Source organism: Watersipora subatra, chromosome 3 (assembly GCF_963576615.1).
Source record: "Watersipora subatra chromosome 3, tzWatSuba1.1, whole genome shotgun sequence".
Taxonomy (NCBI): Eukaryota; Metazoa; Bryozoa; class Gymnolaemata; order Cheilostomatida; family Watersiporidae; genus Watersipora; species Watersipora subatra.
The window spans coordinates 25,212,933-25,230,755 of NC_088710.1; the positions used below are offsets into that span (position 1 = coordinate 25,212,933).

Below are 17,823 nucleotides of genomic sequence, written 5' to 3' on the forward strand. Positions count from 1 at the left end.
TTGGGCCTGACTAGTTTATTTGCATTAGTTATAAAATTTTATATATATGTAAGAGTGGTTAGGAAAATTATGCAGAGTGAAATAGAAGTATATTGCAAATGTCATTTCAGCCATTAGGCAGAATAGACTAGAAATCTGATCTATCTCATATTGTGATAATTAGTGAGAAAAATTGATGTGCTCAATTTATTCATCTCATATTGAAAAGTATTGAAAATCCTATTTATATCAGCAGGCATAAAAACATTTACTCTTGGATCTCAGTTAATAGACTGATTATCTTGAAACAATCACTGAAAATCTGAGGCATCTGGAAGGAGACTCAAAGGTTAGTTGTGTGTTTAAACTTTGACAGCGGATAACTAAAAACAAACACACTTTCAGTAGATGTTATCAGCTAGCAGAAAATTTATACTCCGATTGCAATGTAAAAGAGTAATTGAAATGACTATGAACTCCATTAAACACAACAAAGGTCAGAAGTTGCAAAGAAGATCCATGAGAATAATGGTTCCAAGGTTCTTTTGAACTTCACCATTCAGAATGACCAACATTTTTGGCAAACCCTCAAATATTACTCAGATATCAATGTAGTGGATAAGAGAAGTAAAAGGGCAACTATATTAGATGTAGCAGTCTTTGTAGCAGTCTGCAACATAGTCAGCTAAAAAATGGAAAAGGTTGGAAAATACCTCATACCTGGAAAGTAGACTAAAAAGTGCTGATGTTACGGAACAACTGTAGTTATGGTAGTCAGTTGAGCATCGGGTGCAAACGTCCCTGCTCTTCAAATGAAGTTTATTTAAATATCACAAACAGTCAAGACAAGTGAGTTACAGAGAAGTGAACTATTGGAAACAAATAAAATCTTCATATAATTGCTCAAACTTCAAGAGCTCTGGTAGGAGACCCGAGCTTGGAAAGACATTACCAAACACTTTGGTTGACCGCATTGAAAAAAACATTATATACATGTATATTGAGATAAAATTGTATATATCTGCATTAAGTGACTATATCTGTAAATTATAATATATATTGTACATAGGCATGCAAAGGATATTATAAAATAAAGATGCATATGTAATTCATATATACCTGGTCAAACTTAGTTCAAACAACCATTTTAACACATTTTCTAGTTCAAAAACAATCTAAAACACGCACACATGTACACACAAGCACACACACCCATGCACATGCAAAAGCATATGCATGTGCACGCACATACATGCACTAACACATACAATCAAGATAAGTCAAGAAATTGCCCAATGACACAAATCGGTTGCTAACGGTTGATCATAATTTGTTATCTTACATGGCCTACTGTAACAGGTGTATGCAAACTTGTTTTTGATATTTTATAATTAGTTGATTGTTTTACTTTTATTTGTATCAAAATAAAACAGATTATTTTTTGTATGAAGATATATGGTACATCAAAGCTTGATCTTCCCATGCTGTATTACACGCTGCTACAGTACAATATCCGCTGTTTTAACTAACATTTCTTTGTTTTAAATAAAATATAACGCTATTCATATACAGTAGAACATAATAAAATTGGTTTATTTATGTTTATAAACAAATATAATATCCAAATTCTAAGAAAATTTCTCTCAAAATTTGAAACCTTAAGTCAGAGTATAATTTGGAATAGAACATCTAAACAGTGACATGTTATAATGTCAGTGCATGGCCTTGTATGGTTGAGTTTTATAGAACGCAATAATTGGGATTATTTAATTTAGCTTTGTGGCTGGTTACAAAAAGAGTAACAGTTAAATATTAAGCCAAGCTAATTCGTTTGGAACTTAAATAGAGCTACTTTGTTTAATTCAATAAAAACAAATAAAGACAATCAATAATTGAGTTACCAATAGAACAAAACTGAAAGCTGAAATAAAATTGATAGTACAGCTTATTTCTAATTTTATTTTTGAAAACAAATTAAAATCATTTTAATTGATATAGACTAACTTTGGCAAACATGTAATTAAAAAAAATTGAGAATGAGCAATGGTCTTGCCTAATGCAATTCTAATCAATATTATTGTCAACACCTTAAATTCATCATTCAAATTACTCGGTCACTTCAAAACATGTGAGCCTAGAGGTGAGGGTTATTAGTATAGGTCAGACCCTTCCAACTGGTGTCTTAACTGGGGTCATCCCACTTTACATTGCTAGGTGTTTATAAAAGATACCAGCTAGTATAAATAACACACCCTGAATGCTGAAAGACTTATTCAGAGCATCTTCATTTGATCAGCCACTGAAAACCTTGGCTCTTGCATTAAAATCTTAGGAATAATCAAGCGTTTAATTGTATTCTAAGCTACATGTACATTCATGTTATCTTTCTTTGTGGTTATCTGTTAATTACTACTAGTTTTAACATTTACATGTAATTGGTGTTAAACCTATTAAGATAGTTTTGGTAAGAGAAGTAAGATATTGTTTTAACTAATGCTAATCATCAGCTAACTTTGCTCATCACTATGATTAAGCAAAGGCAAGTAAAGTACCAGAAGCAATAAAAACCTGGATCTACCAGTCCAGCCCACAGTTCTTCAACATTATCATCATGCCTTGGATTATTAAACATGGACTCTCAATAGACTCTCCACATACCTTTCACGGAATTTTTGGTGCTGAATGGAACACAAAACTTTGAATTGTTTTATTGACCTGTTTCAAGGACAACAAATGGATGGGTGATGAAACAGTGCTACATATTGAACCATCTTTTGAGGAGCAGGCCAGAGATTTTGGTCACGAACATAGTATAGATGGGACTTTTGAAACTTTGGCTTCTGGATTCAGGACATATCTCCAGGGCAATTTAGAGCTGAATGGTGACTCATCTGTTCTCTTATAGATGTATTTAATTTGTCATATCCTATGAGAACTATGTATGCAGACGATGCAAAAAACAGGCCATTGTGTCCAGTTGATAGCTGTTCTAGTACGCTCAGATAAAACTTGTTACTGTGATGTGTCTTAACATAAAATCATACCCAGTCGCTGTAGGACTTGGCGGAGTACTAGGATTGTGCTCCCTGACGCACGAATGTCCGATACTCTCAGAACTACATGTATGTTCAGCAGCCAGTGGCGCCATTATTGACACCACCAATCTAATATCTAGCTCAAAATTGCCTTCGCAACTTACCCCACTGTTTGCGCAAAGCGTTGACAGCTCAAGTTTAGCCTCTCAAAGGCAATTGCTGACTGGCGTTGTCAATGAATATGCAGATACATTCTGAACGTATTAATCAATATTAAACTTGGTCGATTTCAAGCTTGAAAACACTGGCAGTGATACCATCTCAAACATCTACAACAGTGGCCAATGATAGAAAAATGTCAATATTTTTCAATGAAAACTACAAAGATTTGTGTGAGTGATATTTGAATGAACATCATAAACCAACATGCTTCAGTATGTTTAATATCATAAACCAACATGCTTCAGTATGTTTAATATCATAAACCAACATGCTTCAGTATGTTTAATATCATAAACCAACATGCTTCAGTATGTTTAATATCATAAACCAACATGCTTCAGTATGTTTAATATCATAAACCAACATGCTTCAGTATGTTTAATATCATAAACCAACATGCTTCAGTATGTTTAATATCATAAACCAACATGCTTCAGTATGTTTAATATCATAAACCAACATGCTTCAGTATGTTTAATATCATAAACCAACATGCTTCAGTATGTTTAATATCATAAACCAACATGCTTCAGTATGTTTAATATCATAAACCAACATGCTTCAGTATGTTTAATATCATAAACCAACATGCTTCAGTATGTTTAATAGCTATAGAATACAATCAATAAACACTGCATCATAAACCAACATGCTTCAGTATGTTTAATAGCTATAGAATACAATCATTTTGCTCAGTTTTTTCATTGTTTGTATCTTCTTTGAAATTTCTCTAGTTTTCTTGTCGTGAGCTGCTGTGTGAAATCTTGAGAAGCAAAATGACGTCCTAATAACGTGGCTACGACATGTATTTTTCTTGATATTATCTTATTTCTTATTATCTTCATTATCTCCACACATTCTTGTTTGAAAGTATCAAAAACATGTTTGAGTGACGTATAAACATGGAGTTCCTCCAGGAATACATAGTAAAATATTATTTTTAAACTTCCAGTAAGATTTTTATGTACCCAAACCTAGTAAAGACTAACATATCAATACAGAAGCTTGTTTATTTTATGAAAATGACTGATAAAGCTAGGGAAAGTTATTCTATCACATGGCTCAAAACAAATAAAAAGAGACCATTCCTTTTAGAACTGAAAAGAAAAACTAATTTGCTGTGTTAAACAGTTTATAAGTCTGTTAATGAGGTGATAGTCAAAGGTTATTATTTTTAACAGGTTGCACATTGATCAACTGCTAAAATAATCTAACCAGCTGATTAAAAATTGAAAAAATATAACTCATGCTAAAGGTTATTTCACTGTCATAACTATCTGTCTCTCGAGGATGTAATCTGCATAAAATCTTTATTTAGCTAAGACTTATTTTCAAGTTTATATATTGAAGAAAATGATCAGATAGTAGAGATTGTCAGAACAAAAAAGTTTTTAGGTAAAAATAAATCATTATGTAGATAATAAAAGTTTGAATCTTGAAATTCTATCCATGCTGATAAGTTTGGTGTGAGTTTCACTAGTTACATCAATCTGTTAGTTATTGATTGATAACTAACTAGTTTCACTAGTTAGTTATCAATCTGAGAGTTACGGCAGTATCCTGTCCCCCCGAGTTTGATTATAATTCTGAATCTGGTTGTCTTTATTATCTGCAGTAAATCTAGCTCAGTATCTATGTAGAAGGAATCACTTTCTAACTATAGTTATTTTTGCAGTTGATTAATAAACAGCACAGGGGTATTTGAGGTTATAGAGAAGATGAGGACAATCCAGCTGCAATGGAAAGAGTACGTTTACATTATCGCTCTTCATTGATTTGTATACACATTGCATTGAAGCAAATGAAACGCTTAGCTCTCACACAATACTCATATTTTATTTCATTTACTGGAGCACTCACTATCAGCTGCTTACTGTGGAAAATAGAACTAACACTTTAGGTAACATATACAACCTTTATTATACTCCTATGTCTATGAAAAGACTTGCATATAACTCAATAAAAAACCTCAATTATGTCAGTAGTAGTTTACCAGAGTTTGGAGTGGTCCAGAAATTATGTAAGCATTAGACGCTAGTTGATGCTGGCCATCACTACTTGCCTACCATGTCAAAAGGGTGGTGTTAACATAGAAGCAACTATTCGGTTACTGTTGAATACCATCATACTTGAGTTCTATACATAATACAACTAGTATTAAAACTAACAATTATTTCAAGTGTAACATTTAGGTATGACTGTGGTGGGGCAAATTAACTGAGAGACCATTTAAAACATAAATTACGGTAACATAAAATGACAAAAAAGACACACACTAAACTGAATTTAATTTCATATGTATAGGTTATTCTTGAAAAATGTAATGTAATGTTACTCTGTGAATAAGATAAATTCTTTAACTTGTCTTTGTTGTATTTACACTCACATAACCATACAAACTTTTTCATAATGAACCCACAAAATTCTATTTTGATCCAAAATTATGTGTTTTTCCTTTCATCTCCAACCTCTTTTGATGTGTGAGAGTGCTTGATTGCCAAGATGTTTCAAGATTAATTTTAAAAAAAATGATACCGTTAAAATTTTCAGATCAAACAAAAAGATGAGTATGGTGTCCATAGTTGTAAAGAGACCGTCAGAATAGAAATGTGCAACAATGCTAGCAAATGCAAAACCTGACATTAATTGAAACTCCTACAGCCACAAGTGACATAATTTATCTTCTAAGCGTTTTTAACCATCATTGAGTTTTATCAATTATAATCTTAAAACATCCTGGCAAGCAGATGAGCTCAAACATCAAAGTAGGCTCCAAATGGTAGAAAATGACAGTACTTCTGAATATATAAAATCCACTAAAAAAAATTTTAGGTTAATTTGTGACGCACTAACTAGCTAACACACATACAAAATTGTCCAAAAAATAACATATTGGTAGCCTACTATAAATTGTTGTCTTAGTGGGATTATTGATATTTTGGTTACCAAACAAAAAGCTTGAAGTTTGAACATATTTACCTCCCTCTTTAACTACATAATGTTAATATAGCTCTAAACACAAACAATATGTCAAAAGAATTCAAACATTGATCGAATTTACTACGGCTAATATCACCTGTTAAACCATAATATTTTTCACGTTATAGTAAAGGCATAAGATGTCAGAGTGTTCTTTTAATTCTTGAAGAAGAAAACCAATAAATGTAAAAAAACATCAGAAGTGATACATGTAGTTCAAGCTATTGCACAGTCAGTGAATACTCACCTGTAGGATACCAGTAGATATTAATTTAATTGTATCTGATCATGTCTTTGAAATAACAAGTAGGGATATGCAAATGGTTAAATGTACAACATTTATCAATTGACACGTTAAGCTGAAGTAAAATTTATTCCATTGCAAAAATCAAATTTCAAACCAAGCAGTTTTAAGTTTCCTATAAGTAACCTACCTATAGCTAGACAAAATAAAACAGGCAGGACACGCAACGATGCATTATTGTTAGACTAAATTGATGATATTTCACATTTGTTTCTATATTGGTTTGCTAAAACTAGGTACAATAATAACCTTTTGGTAAACAATGGATACAAAATTACATAATGCCAAAATAAAGCTTAACTCTTTCACTACCGTGAGCAAAAGTATCAACCATTGTGGTAATAGAAGTACAGAGTGTAAGCTGATGAATCAGCTAAATAATATGGTTTCACTTTTTTATCACAAAGCTTACACAGTAGCTAGACCAACCAGATTTTGCAAATTTGATTGGTCTAGCAAAGTTTTGCAATTTTTCAATAAAATAACCTTGTTACCAATCATGTGCAACAAACGAAAACTATTTTTGCTTAGTAGTTCCATGTTTAATAATTTTTCATAAGGGGAAAACCAGTCCGATATCGCCATTGCAATAAGAAGTTAATTGCATTAGCTCAATGAAAAAGAATTGTCAGAAATTTTGCGAGAGTGGAATTCCCTAAAAACTTCTGTACTTATCTTGTGGAGGTTTTTGTTCTGAATAAGATGCATTTTAAGTAAAACAATATCTTCACTTACTGTAGAGATATTGCATAAATACTAGCATTATATTGGGTCCGTTTGCATTAATTTGATCAGAATAGGTAATTTTGCGCCGTAGCGCAATAGTTAATTAATGCAAAGGATTTGGTATAAATGTTAAGGTCAGACCAACCAAACTAAAAATTGTGCTCTGTTTGCAAACAAACATGTTGATGTAAAAATGTACTATCCACAAGGAGATTTCATAAAATACATGTAAGTCTAAGAACACTGCTATCTTGCAAAAATTTAATGTTGATTACAAGGCAGTTCATTTATTTTTTAGCCGTATAGTGTATGAAAATAACAGGTATCACATGTATGCAGGAAGCCATTTCTTGTTGAAACAAAATATACTTTTACTTTTGGCTGTCATATGCATATCTCTAGCTTGCATATGAAAATGCATGTTAGCCTGTATAGCCATTGTGACAATACCCAAAAAAAGATAAACCATGTGAAAACCTTTTAAAATTTCAAGGCTCTATTCTGGTCTAATAATGTTCTGTTCATGAAAAATATTATGCAACCGATTAAAGAATTGTGCTTTTTTTAGATAAACAATGTTGATTGCAAGGTGGTTCAGTTATTTGTTATCACTCAAGGTGGGAACACATAATCTGTTATGTGTTAAGTCGTAAAAGTGCGGTCTATTCTGTCATTTCTTTCTATTAAACAGAACCGATACTTTCAATGGTCATTCTTATATGTGATAACTTTTATTTAAGAAGTTCTGTTATTACGGTTTTAAAAGAGTTTAAAAAGCAAGTGTTTCTATCAATCAATTAAATCGAAGTAATTTTGTTACAACAGCGAGCTATCAGCAGAATGGCGCTGGCATACCTGTTTATAACCTTGCTGACTGTAGAATGTTTAAAATTGCATATTGTACTTTTACTTATAGATTAGCTTGAGTATCCATTTTTGTTGGAATCTGTTGCACGAGAGGGGTTATATATCGCAGTAAAAATTTGGGTGTCAAAAGCCAATAATGCCTATAATCGTAAATTATTGCATGAATTTATCACAAAAATAAAAGTTTTATAGTTTGTTGTGTGTTCAGCTGTCCAATGTTGTGATGAAATTAATCATACTTTTTGTAATATAGCTACTTGCTTTACTAAAGCCTGTTAAAATACATGCATGACAGTCTAATCTATAGATTCAACAATATTTCTGGCTTTTCTGTTACGAATTCTATTGAAAAAATAAAGAAGGATTATACTACAAACACAATTTGGCAGATGATGGCTTCAGATTTGACACAGGAAACAAGTGGTTTTTTCTATTTATTAATTGCTATTTGTTAATTGCTATTTATTAATTGCTATTGGTTAAATGCTATTTGTTAATTGCTATTTATTAATTGCTATTTGTTAATTGCTATTTATTAATTGCTATTGGTTAAATGCTATTTGTTAATTGCTATTTATTAATTGCTATTTGTTAATTGCTATTTATTAATTGCTATTTATTAATTGCTGTTTATTAATTGCTATTTATTAATTGCTACTTATTAATTGCTATGTATTAATTGCTATTTACTAATTGCTATTTATTATTTGCTATTTTTTTAATTGCTAATTATTAATTGCTATTAAATAATTGCTATTTATTAATTGATATTTAATAATTGCTATTTGTTAATTGCTATTTACTAATTGCTATTTATTAATTGCTATTTGTTTTGCTATATATTTTTATTTGATTATTGCAGATAATATTACAATTGAAAATAGAAATCTGATCATAAAATAATGGAGCCTTTTGTTTCTAGGTTAAGATTTCCACAATAGTTTTAGTAAGGTAAATTTGGACTCGACCTCTTTAACCATAGTTTCTGAATTAATGTCTTACATTTGATCACAATGTTATAGATAATATTATAGTCAAAGGTCAAACATATATGGCTTATTACTGTGCCTTTGTCAGAAAACTATGTTAGCATTTGTTTGCATTCTTGTCTGTCATAAAACATAATCACTAGGTATGTCACAAAGTGTCACATAAAATCGTATGACAATGTACAACTTGCTAAAAAATGACCTAGCGGATGATATCAAATTAACATACTGTATATATTAGTAGTACTGACTAATAGAACTAATTTGTTTTATATATTAGTGCAGTGGAACCATGGTTCTAGAATGCTTCATTTCTCGACCAACTCGGTTTTTGACCAAAAGAATTGAGTTTTGTATGCCTCGGATGATAAATTTGCTTCTCGACCAAACCTGAGCATGCGCATTAGAGCTAAATATTTGGTGCAGCTTTGGAAACAGCATGGGAACATTCATTTACAAAAGGAGAAGCAAATTACCCTTCAAAATTATTTACAAAAAAAAAGGAAGCGTCTGAAACGAAGTTCCACTTCCGAATATATTTGGTAGGGAGACAACTCCTCTAAACGAGTTACGCTAAATTGTTTTGGAGGATGTGAAATAAATGTGTCATTTCTGTTTACATTTTCTTTTTCACGCAATCAATGTTGTATCTGATGTGTTGCATTTTTTGCTGTTCCATAGCAATTTTTTGCGATTTTTGGTATTGTATCTTAACCTAGAATGTTTTCGATTTTTCAAGAGCAAAACATACAATATTTTTACTTTATGTTTTTTATCCTGATAGATAGAAAATATTTAATCAAAATTGAACACGATCTATATAAACCTGTTTTTTTCTAGTATGTAGAATACAGTTCAGCTTGTAGTGTGAGATGTTAGAAAATGTGTTACCAAAGTTGTTTTCTAAACTTAATTCCAATTAAACTTTACATACATTGTATAATAAGTCTGATGGGAAAAATTGTTTCAGCTCTCAAATCACTCGGTTTTCAAACAATCTTCTTGAATGGATTAGGTTCGAGAACCGAAGTTTCACTATATTACTGACTTTTTTTGCTAACTTATTTTATATGGTAGTCTTACAAACTTATATAACTAACTTTCTTTATAACTTAGTACTACTGATTTATAGAACTAACTTACTATATATATTAGTACTGCTGACTTATAGAACTAACTTACTCTATATATTAGTACTACTGACTTACAGAACAAACTTACTCTATATATTAGTACTACTGACTTACAGAACTAACTTACTTTATATCTTAGTACTACTGACTTACAGAACTAACTTACTTTATATATTAGTACTACTGACTTACAGAACTAACTTACTTTATATATTAGTACTACTGACTTACAGAACTAATTTACTTTATATTGCAGTACTACTGACTTATAGAACTAACTAACTATATATATTAATACTACTGACTTATAGAACTAACTTACTTTATATATTAGTACTACTGACTTATAGAACTAACTTACTCTATATATTAGTACAACTGACTTACAGAACAAACTTACTCTATATATTAGTACTACTGACTTACAGAACTAACTTACTTTATATATTAGTACTACTGACTTACAGAACTAACTTACTTGATATATTAGTACTACTCACTTACAGAACTAACTTACTTTATATATTAGTACTACTGACTTACAGAACTAACTTACTTTATATATTAGTACTACTGACTTACAGAACTAACTTACTTTATATTGCAGTACTACTGACTTATAGAACTAACTAACTATATATATTAATACTACTGACTTATAGAACTAATTTACTTTATTTATTAGTACTGCTGACTTACAGAACTAACTTACTTGATATATTAGTACTACTCACTTGCAGAACTAACTTACTTTATATATTAGTACTACTGACTTACAGAACTAACTTACTTTATATATTAGTACTACTGACTTACAGAACTAACTTACTTTATATATTAGTACTACTGACTTACAGAACTAACTTACTTTATATTGCAGTACTACTGACTTATAGAACTAACTAACTATATATATTAATACTACTGACTTATAGAACTAATTTACTTTATTTATTAGTACTGCTGACTTACAGAACTAACTTACTTGATATATTAGTACTACTCACTTACAGAACTAACTTACTTTATATATTAGTACTACTGACTTACAGAACTAACTTACTTTATATATTAGTACTACTGACTTACAGAACTAACTTACTTTATATTGCAGTACTACTGACTTATAGAACTAACTAACTATATATATTAGTACTACTGACTTACAGAACTAACTTACTTTATGTATTAGTACTACTGACTTACAGAACTAACTTACTTTATATATTAGTACTACTGACTTACAGAACTAACTTACTTTATATTGCAGTACTACTGACTTATAGAACTAACTAACTATATATATTAATACTACTGACTTATAGAACTAAGTTACTCTATATATTAGTACTACTGCCTTACAGAACTAACTTACTTTATATTGCAGTACCACTGGCTTACAGAACTAACTTACTTTATATATTAGTACTACTGACTTACAGAACTAACTTACTTTATATATTAGTACTACTGGCTTACAGAACTAACTTACTTTATATATTAGTACTACTGACTTACAGAACTAACTTACTTTATATTGCAGTACTACTGACTTATAGAACTAACTAACTATATATATTAATACTACTGACTTATAGAACTAACTTACTTTATATATTAGTACTGCTGACTTATATAACTAACTTACTTTATATATTAGTACTACTGACTTACAGAACAAAATTACTCTATATATTAGTACTACTGACTTACAGAACTAATTTACTTTATATATTGGTACTACTGACTTACAGAACTAACTTACTTTATATATTAGTACTACTGACTTACAGAACTAACTTACTTTATATATTAGTACTACTGACTTATAGAACTAACTAACTATATATATTAGTACTACTGACTTATAGAACTAAGTTACTCTATATATTAGTGCTACTGACTTATAGAACTAACTTACTCTATATATTAGTACTACTGACTTATATAACTAATTTACCTTATATACTAGTACTACTGACCTATAGAGTAGTACTTATATATTGAGTAAGCTAGCTCTATAAGTCTGTAGCAGTAACCTGTAGAGTAAGTTAATTGTAATATAGAACTAAACTTATCTATATGTTAGTACCAAACTAACATGTTTACATTCTCAGAACATTCCAGGGTTGCTTCAATAATATTTATATTCATGTCATTGCAATGTTGTCACAGTATTGTATAGAAAAACATCAGTTGCTATTTGTAAGAAATATGGCAAAGTACTATGTTTTTACATCCTTAGCTTGGTAAAATATTATACCAAAAATGGTTTACTGATTCACCCATTTTGCTCGTCAATGCCTAGCAAAATAAATTAGCATTTGTTTGCATTGTTCTCCATTATAAAACATAATCATTAAATATCTGCTGTCACATGATGTCGCATAAAATTATATGGCAATATGAAACGGGATAAAAAATGGCCTAGCAGATAATATCAAACTAACATACTGAATGCACTTATATATATATATATATATATATATATGTATATATATATATATATATATATATATATTAGCATGTATAATGACTTATAGACCTAACTTCCTCTATGTACTGGTACCACTGACTTATATAACTAATTTACTTTGTATATCAGCACTACTGATTCAAAGAAATAACTTACCCTATATATTAGTAGTACCAACTTATATAACTAACTTACTCTATATATTAGTACTACTCAGTTATAGAACTACCTTACACTATATGTTAGTACTACTGATGTATAGAACTGACTTACTCTATATATTAGTACTACTGACTTGTATAACTAATTTACTCCAGTTACTAGTACTACCGAGTTGCAGAACTAACTTACTCGGTATACTAATACTATTAAGTTATTGAACTGACACATTCTATAAAATAGTACTACCGACTAATAGAGTAGTACTAATATATTGAGTAAGTTAGCTCTACAAGTCTGTAGCACTAAAATATAGAGTAGTTTAGTTATATTATAAAACTAAATTTGTCTATATGTTATTACCAAACTAACAAGTTTACATTCACAGAACATTCCAGAGTTGTTACAATAATAATCAAAAATATGTCATTGCAATGTTGTAACAGTATTGTATAGGAAAACATTAGTTCTCATTTGTCAAAAACATGGCGAAGTAGTACCCTACAGGATAAAAATATTCGTTGGTCATGAAAATTCACGATTTCCCGAACAGTCAATCTCGCGAATTATTAAATTCAGTGAATAATTAGTTCTATTTTTAATAACAAGAGAGAATAACTTCTGCATCAAATTTAAAACTAGTCGCTAGCCTAGTTTTTAATGTAAATACTAAATTTAATTGAGTTCCAAAACATTTTTAAAATCATTGCCTGAGCTTTGAGGTAACACCATTGGCAATGCATCACATTTATTTACAAAGTTATTCGAGGTTGTCACAAGATATGCAGAATGGCGTCATTGCGAAAATAGCCGCGAGGCAGAAGTACTAAACGTAGCCGAGTTCCAAAACTTCTTTAAAATCATCGCCAGGCTTCGAGCTTTATTGCCATTGCGTCAAACTTTGCAAAATTATTCAAAGTTTTTACAAGTTATTCGGCATGGCTTCAGCATAGCAAAAAAACTCTCCTAGTCTTTTTACATTAGAATCAACTCCATCAATCTCTAATACCGAAGTCAAGGACGATCATGATTCGGATCTGGACATTATGGTATGTATTTGATTTGCGGTGCAGATACGTTTTTCATAATCAACTGCATTATTTAATTCTTTTGTTTAAAAACTGATCGCTTTCATTAAATACTGCAGCTATTGTTTTTGTACTTCCTCAACTTTCGCTAATATTTTTTCTTTTTCGTGTTTACTGCAGATTGACTACGAAAACTAGAGACAAGTAGTAATAATATTCGTCAATGCAGGAATATTGGCAGAGGCAACCAGTCAACTTAGACCCCTTCATCGACAACAACTCCTTGATATCGCTGTAGCAAACATGATTAAATTATATATTTTATTTCATGTATAGATGTATTATAATTTATTACAAACTTGAGTGTACAAATAAAATATTTCAAATACAAATAAAATTTTACAAACGATGAATGGAGTAAATATAAACAGTTTAGTCCATATGGCAATTGTCTAGCAATAAAATTAAACTGGTACTCTTGATATGAGAATACTAGCGTGTAATTGTGCTTTCTGACTAGTTATTTTGGTAATAGCAGCTCTGTCGCTGTCACTGTCTTGGGTATGTGTTGAAGGCGATTCTCTCGCTACTACATGGCTGGTAAGGAAGTTATCATCGGAACTCTCCTCGTGGCTTACTATTGCAAAGTTCTGCCGGTTGGCCAAAGATTTGTGCTCGTAAAGACAGTTTCGTTCCTTTTTTAAAAACAGATATATTCTTCTCGTAAGTAGCTGCGATCACTTCAACCTCAAATTCCAGACCTCCCTGAATGATTGGTGATCTTCTAAGAATGACATCTACCACCCTTGCATTCATTGTTCTTCGGTGCATGATGAAAAATCTCTCTCTCACACTAGAACAAATAATGAAGCAGTAGGGATGGAAAAAATTAGTATTGCGTTTTACCGAAGAACCAAAGTAAAATTTAACTAATTTAGTAAATGTAAAAAACTCATTACTTACCACAAGTTGTTGGCTTATCAAAGGCTTCCAAAGCGATGAATATTCTTGAAAACCTCTGGACGCAGCAAAAATTGTTTACCGTAGAATAGCATGATCACATCGAAGTTGTAAGCTAAATATAAACCGGAACACGCGGTGTGCGCATGCGTAGGAATATCTATTACTAGCCGCAATAGAGTTAACTTTTCCTAGAGAGTGGCAGTTTTCAGCCGCGAATAAACTCATCCGCGAATATGCATGAAAAGACAATTTTCGCGAAATATAACTCCGTGAATAAATTCATCCTGTAGGGTATGTTTTTACATCCTTAGCTTGATAAAATATCATACTAAATATGGTTTACTGATCCACTCATACATGCTTTACTGATTCAGCCATTTTGCTCGTCAGTACGTTCAATCAGTTTTGACAGCGTTCTACCCAAGATTATCTGCAGAAGTCATCAATAACTAAAGTTTAAGTTTGGTCTGTAAACACTCAATATAATTGAAACAGGTGTAATGTGGAGTACACAGTCTCAGTGCTTCTAACCTCCGCCTATATCAACCTCTACTAAACTACTGTTAAGATTATGTTTTTTAAGTACACTATGATGTGTATTGTGTGTTAGCTAATTTATTGTTTAATATTGGTAATGCAAATAACAAATGAAAGATATCTTTAGTCAGACCAAGTGTCACCTGCTAAAGATCGATGATTTCAACAAAGTTCAACATACATGTATGCCATTCAATTAAATTTAGCTATGAATGTAAAGTTTTTGAGGGTGATAAAACTCGGGTAACCCTCAATATTTCAGCATTTGAATGGTCAACGATGTCACCATATTTTCCACTTGTGTATGTTCGCAGTACTATTTAAAAAATATTATAGACAGAAAACATTATTTCACGAAAAATGTGGCAAAATTTGTTTAATTTTGCAAAATAGTCTGTTTAAAAAGGTTTACTTTGTTTAGGTAATACAGTATGTACTACCAGTGGTTCTTCTCTAAGTCTTTATAGTCAGGAGTAACCACAGGTAACATGACAATCCTTTGTGGCATCAAAAAAAATTGTTGGAACATAGTATGCTCCTTTTCAGGCTCTGAATCATTGAGCATTACTAACTAGATGCCAAAATCTGTTATTCTGTTTGTTATAAAAATTTACCAGGAAAACTTTGATGAACGATGATTGTTTATGACAGTGATTTCCATCACAGCCCTAAACAGCCATCAGACGATCATGAAACTTTATGTTTGCCTGAAACACAGATAGTATAAAGAGCAACAAATTTAAAAAGAGAAACCTTTATGAGAGAATTGGTCTAGCCGGAAAAAAATGAAATCATGGCTTCTGTGGGTGACTTGGTTCTGTTATAAATATTACAGCCTGATTCACTAGATTTTTAAAGGCATTTTAGCTATGTCTTTCTATTGTCTGTAAATAACAGTTATTCAACCTAGTCATGCTTGTTCCTTATATCTAGCAATGTCATTGCGGGCTACCACAAATGGCTTGACTTTGAAAGTTAAAGTGTGGAGTGTCAAAAACTGACACTAATAGAATAGACAGCAGATTTTTTTTGTAATACTCAGACATGCAGTAGAACATCATGCCTTAAATAAAGCAATGTTTAACAATTCTATAAATATATAGCAGTTGACATTATATGGTCTATTTCTGAAAGAATAAAACAATAATGATTATTGAGCTGAAATTCTTCCATCTATCCATCTATGAAAATGACCACAGATTGGTAATTTCCATAGACAGTTATTGTCATCTATAAAAATGACCAAAATCATTTTTATAGATGCTGGTCTAAGAGAATAGAATAGACAAACATCTATGAAAGTTAAAGCATTAAATATTTGTGTAATAATTAAAAGTGTTGGAGACTCTTCAAGATCTGTAGAACGTTCATTTTTTACTGGACGATTGTAGATAATATTATAGTTGAGGATATCAATAGGTTTACAAGATGATTGAGTTGGTTGTTTATTGGTTAAGATTAATGCAATAGTTTTAGCAAGATAAACCTGGACTCAACCTTATTATCCATAACTACTGAATTAATGTCTGAAATTAGAGAATATTATCGTCTGTAATATTATAGTCAAAAGCCAAAAAAATGGCTGATTACATAGCCTGTGTCGGAAAACAAACTAGCATTCAATTGCATTGTTGTCTGTCTTAAAAAGTAACCATTAAACATTTGCTGTCACAAGATGTCACATGGATATTTTATGGCAGTGTTAAACTTGATATAAATGGCCTAGCAGATGATATCAAACTAACATACTAAATGTCTGTATATATATTAGCATGAATATTGACTTATATAACTAACTTACTATATATATTAGTACTTGTGACTTATATAACTAACTCACTCTATATATTAGTACTACTGACATATAGAACTAACTTACTCTACATTTATATACTAGTACTACTGACTTAAAAAACCAACATACACTATATATTACTACTGCTGACTGTTAGAACTAATTTATTATATATATATTAGTACTGCCGACTAATATAACTAACTTATTCCATATATTAGTGTCAAACTAACAAGTTTAATTTGCCAGAACATCTCAGGGATGTTTTGAAAAATTCCAGAAGCCGTTTCAATACAACGTTTTCACAATTGTATTTGTAGACATATATTCTACTGTCACAGCAAAATTGTGGAAAATACACAACGTTGCTGGAACATATTTTCCATATTTTTTCCAGCACTGTGGTGGTAAATATGTTGCTGAAAAATTCAGCAAATGATCTTTCACATCATTTTCACAATAATGGAGCAATACTATGTATTATTCCACAAACATTTCTTCGTTGGTGTTGCCTAAAATATATTAGCTAACATCTCTGGAATTTTACAAATAGAACAATAATGAGATGAAAATGCAAATTTTTTTAAACATCTTGAATATGTTTTTAGATATTCCTATCCCGTTGCTTTTG

General features: G+C 30.8%; 2 protein-coding genes across 3 annotated transcripts in view; one reads left to right on the forward strand and one right to left on the reverse strand.

The window, feature by feature from the left end:
- The window catches only part of LOC137389555 (uncharacterized), a 365,277-nt gene that overhangs the window by 229,415 nt on the left and 118,039 nt on the right, over window positions 1-17,823 (reverse strand). The window lies entirely within an intron of this gene.
- LOC137389556 (uncharacterized) overlaps window positions 1-17,823 on the forward strand; it is a 386,829-nt gene that overhangs the window by 174,580 nt on the left and 194,426 nt on the right. The gene's annotated exons all lie outside the window — the stretch shown is intronic.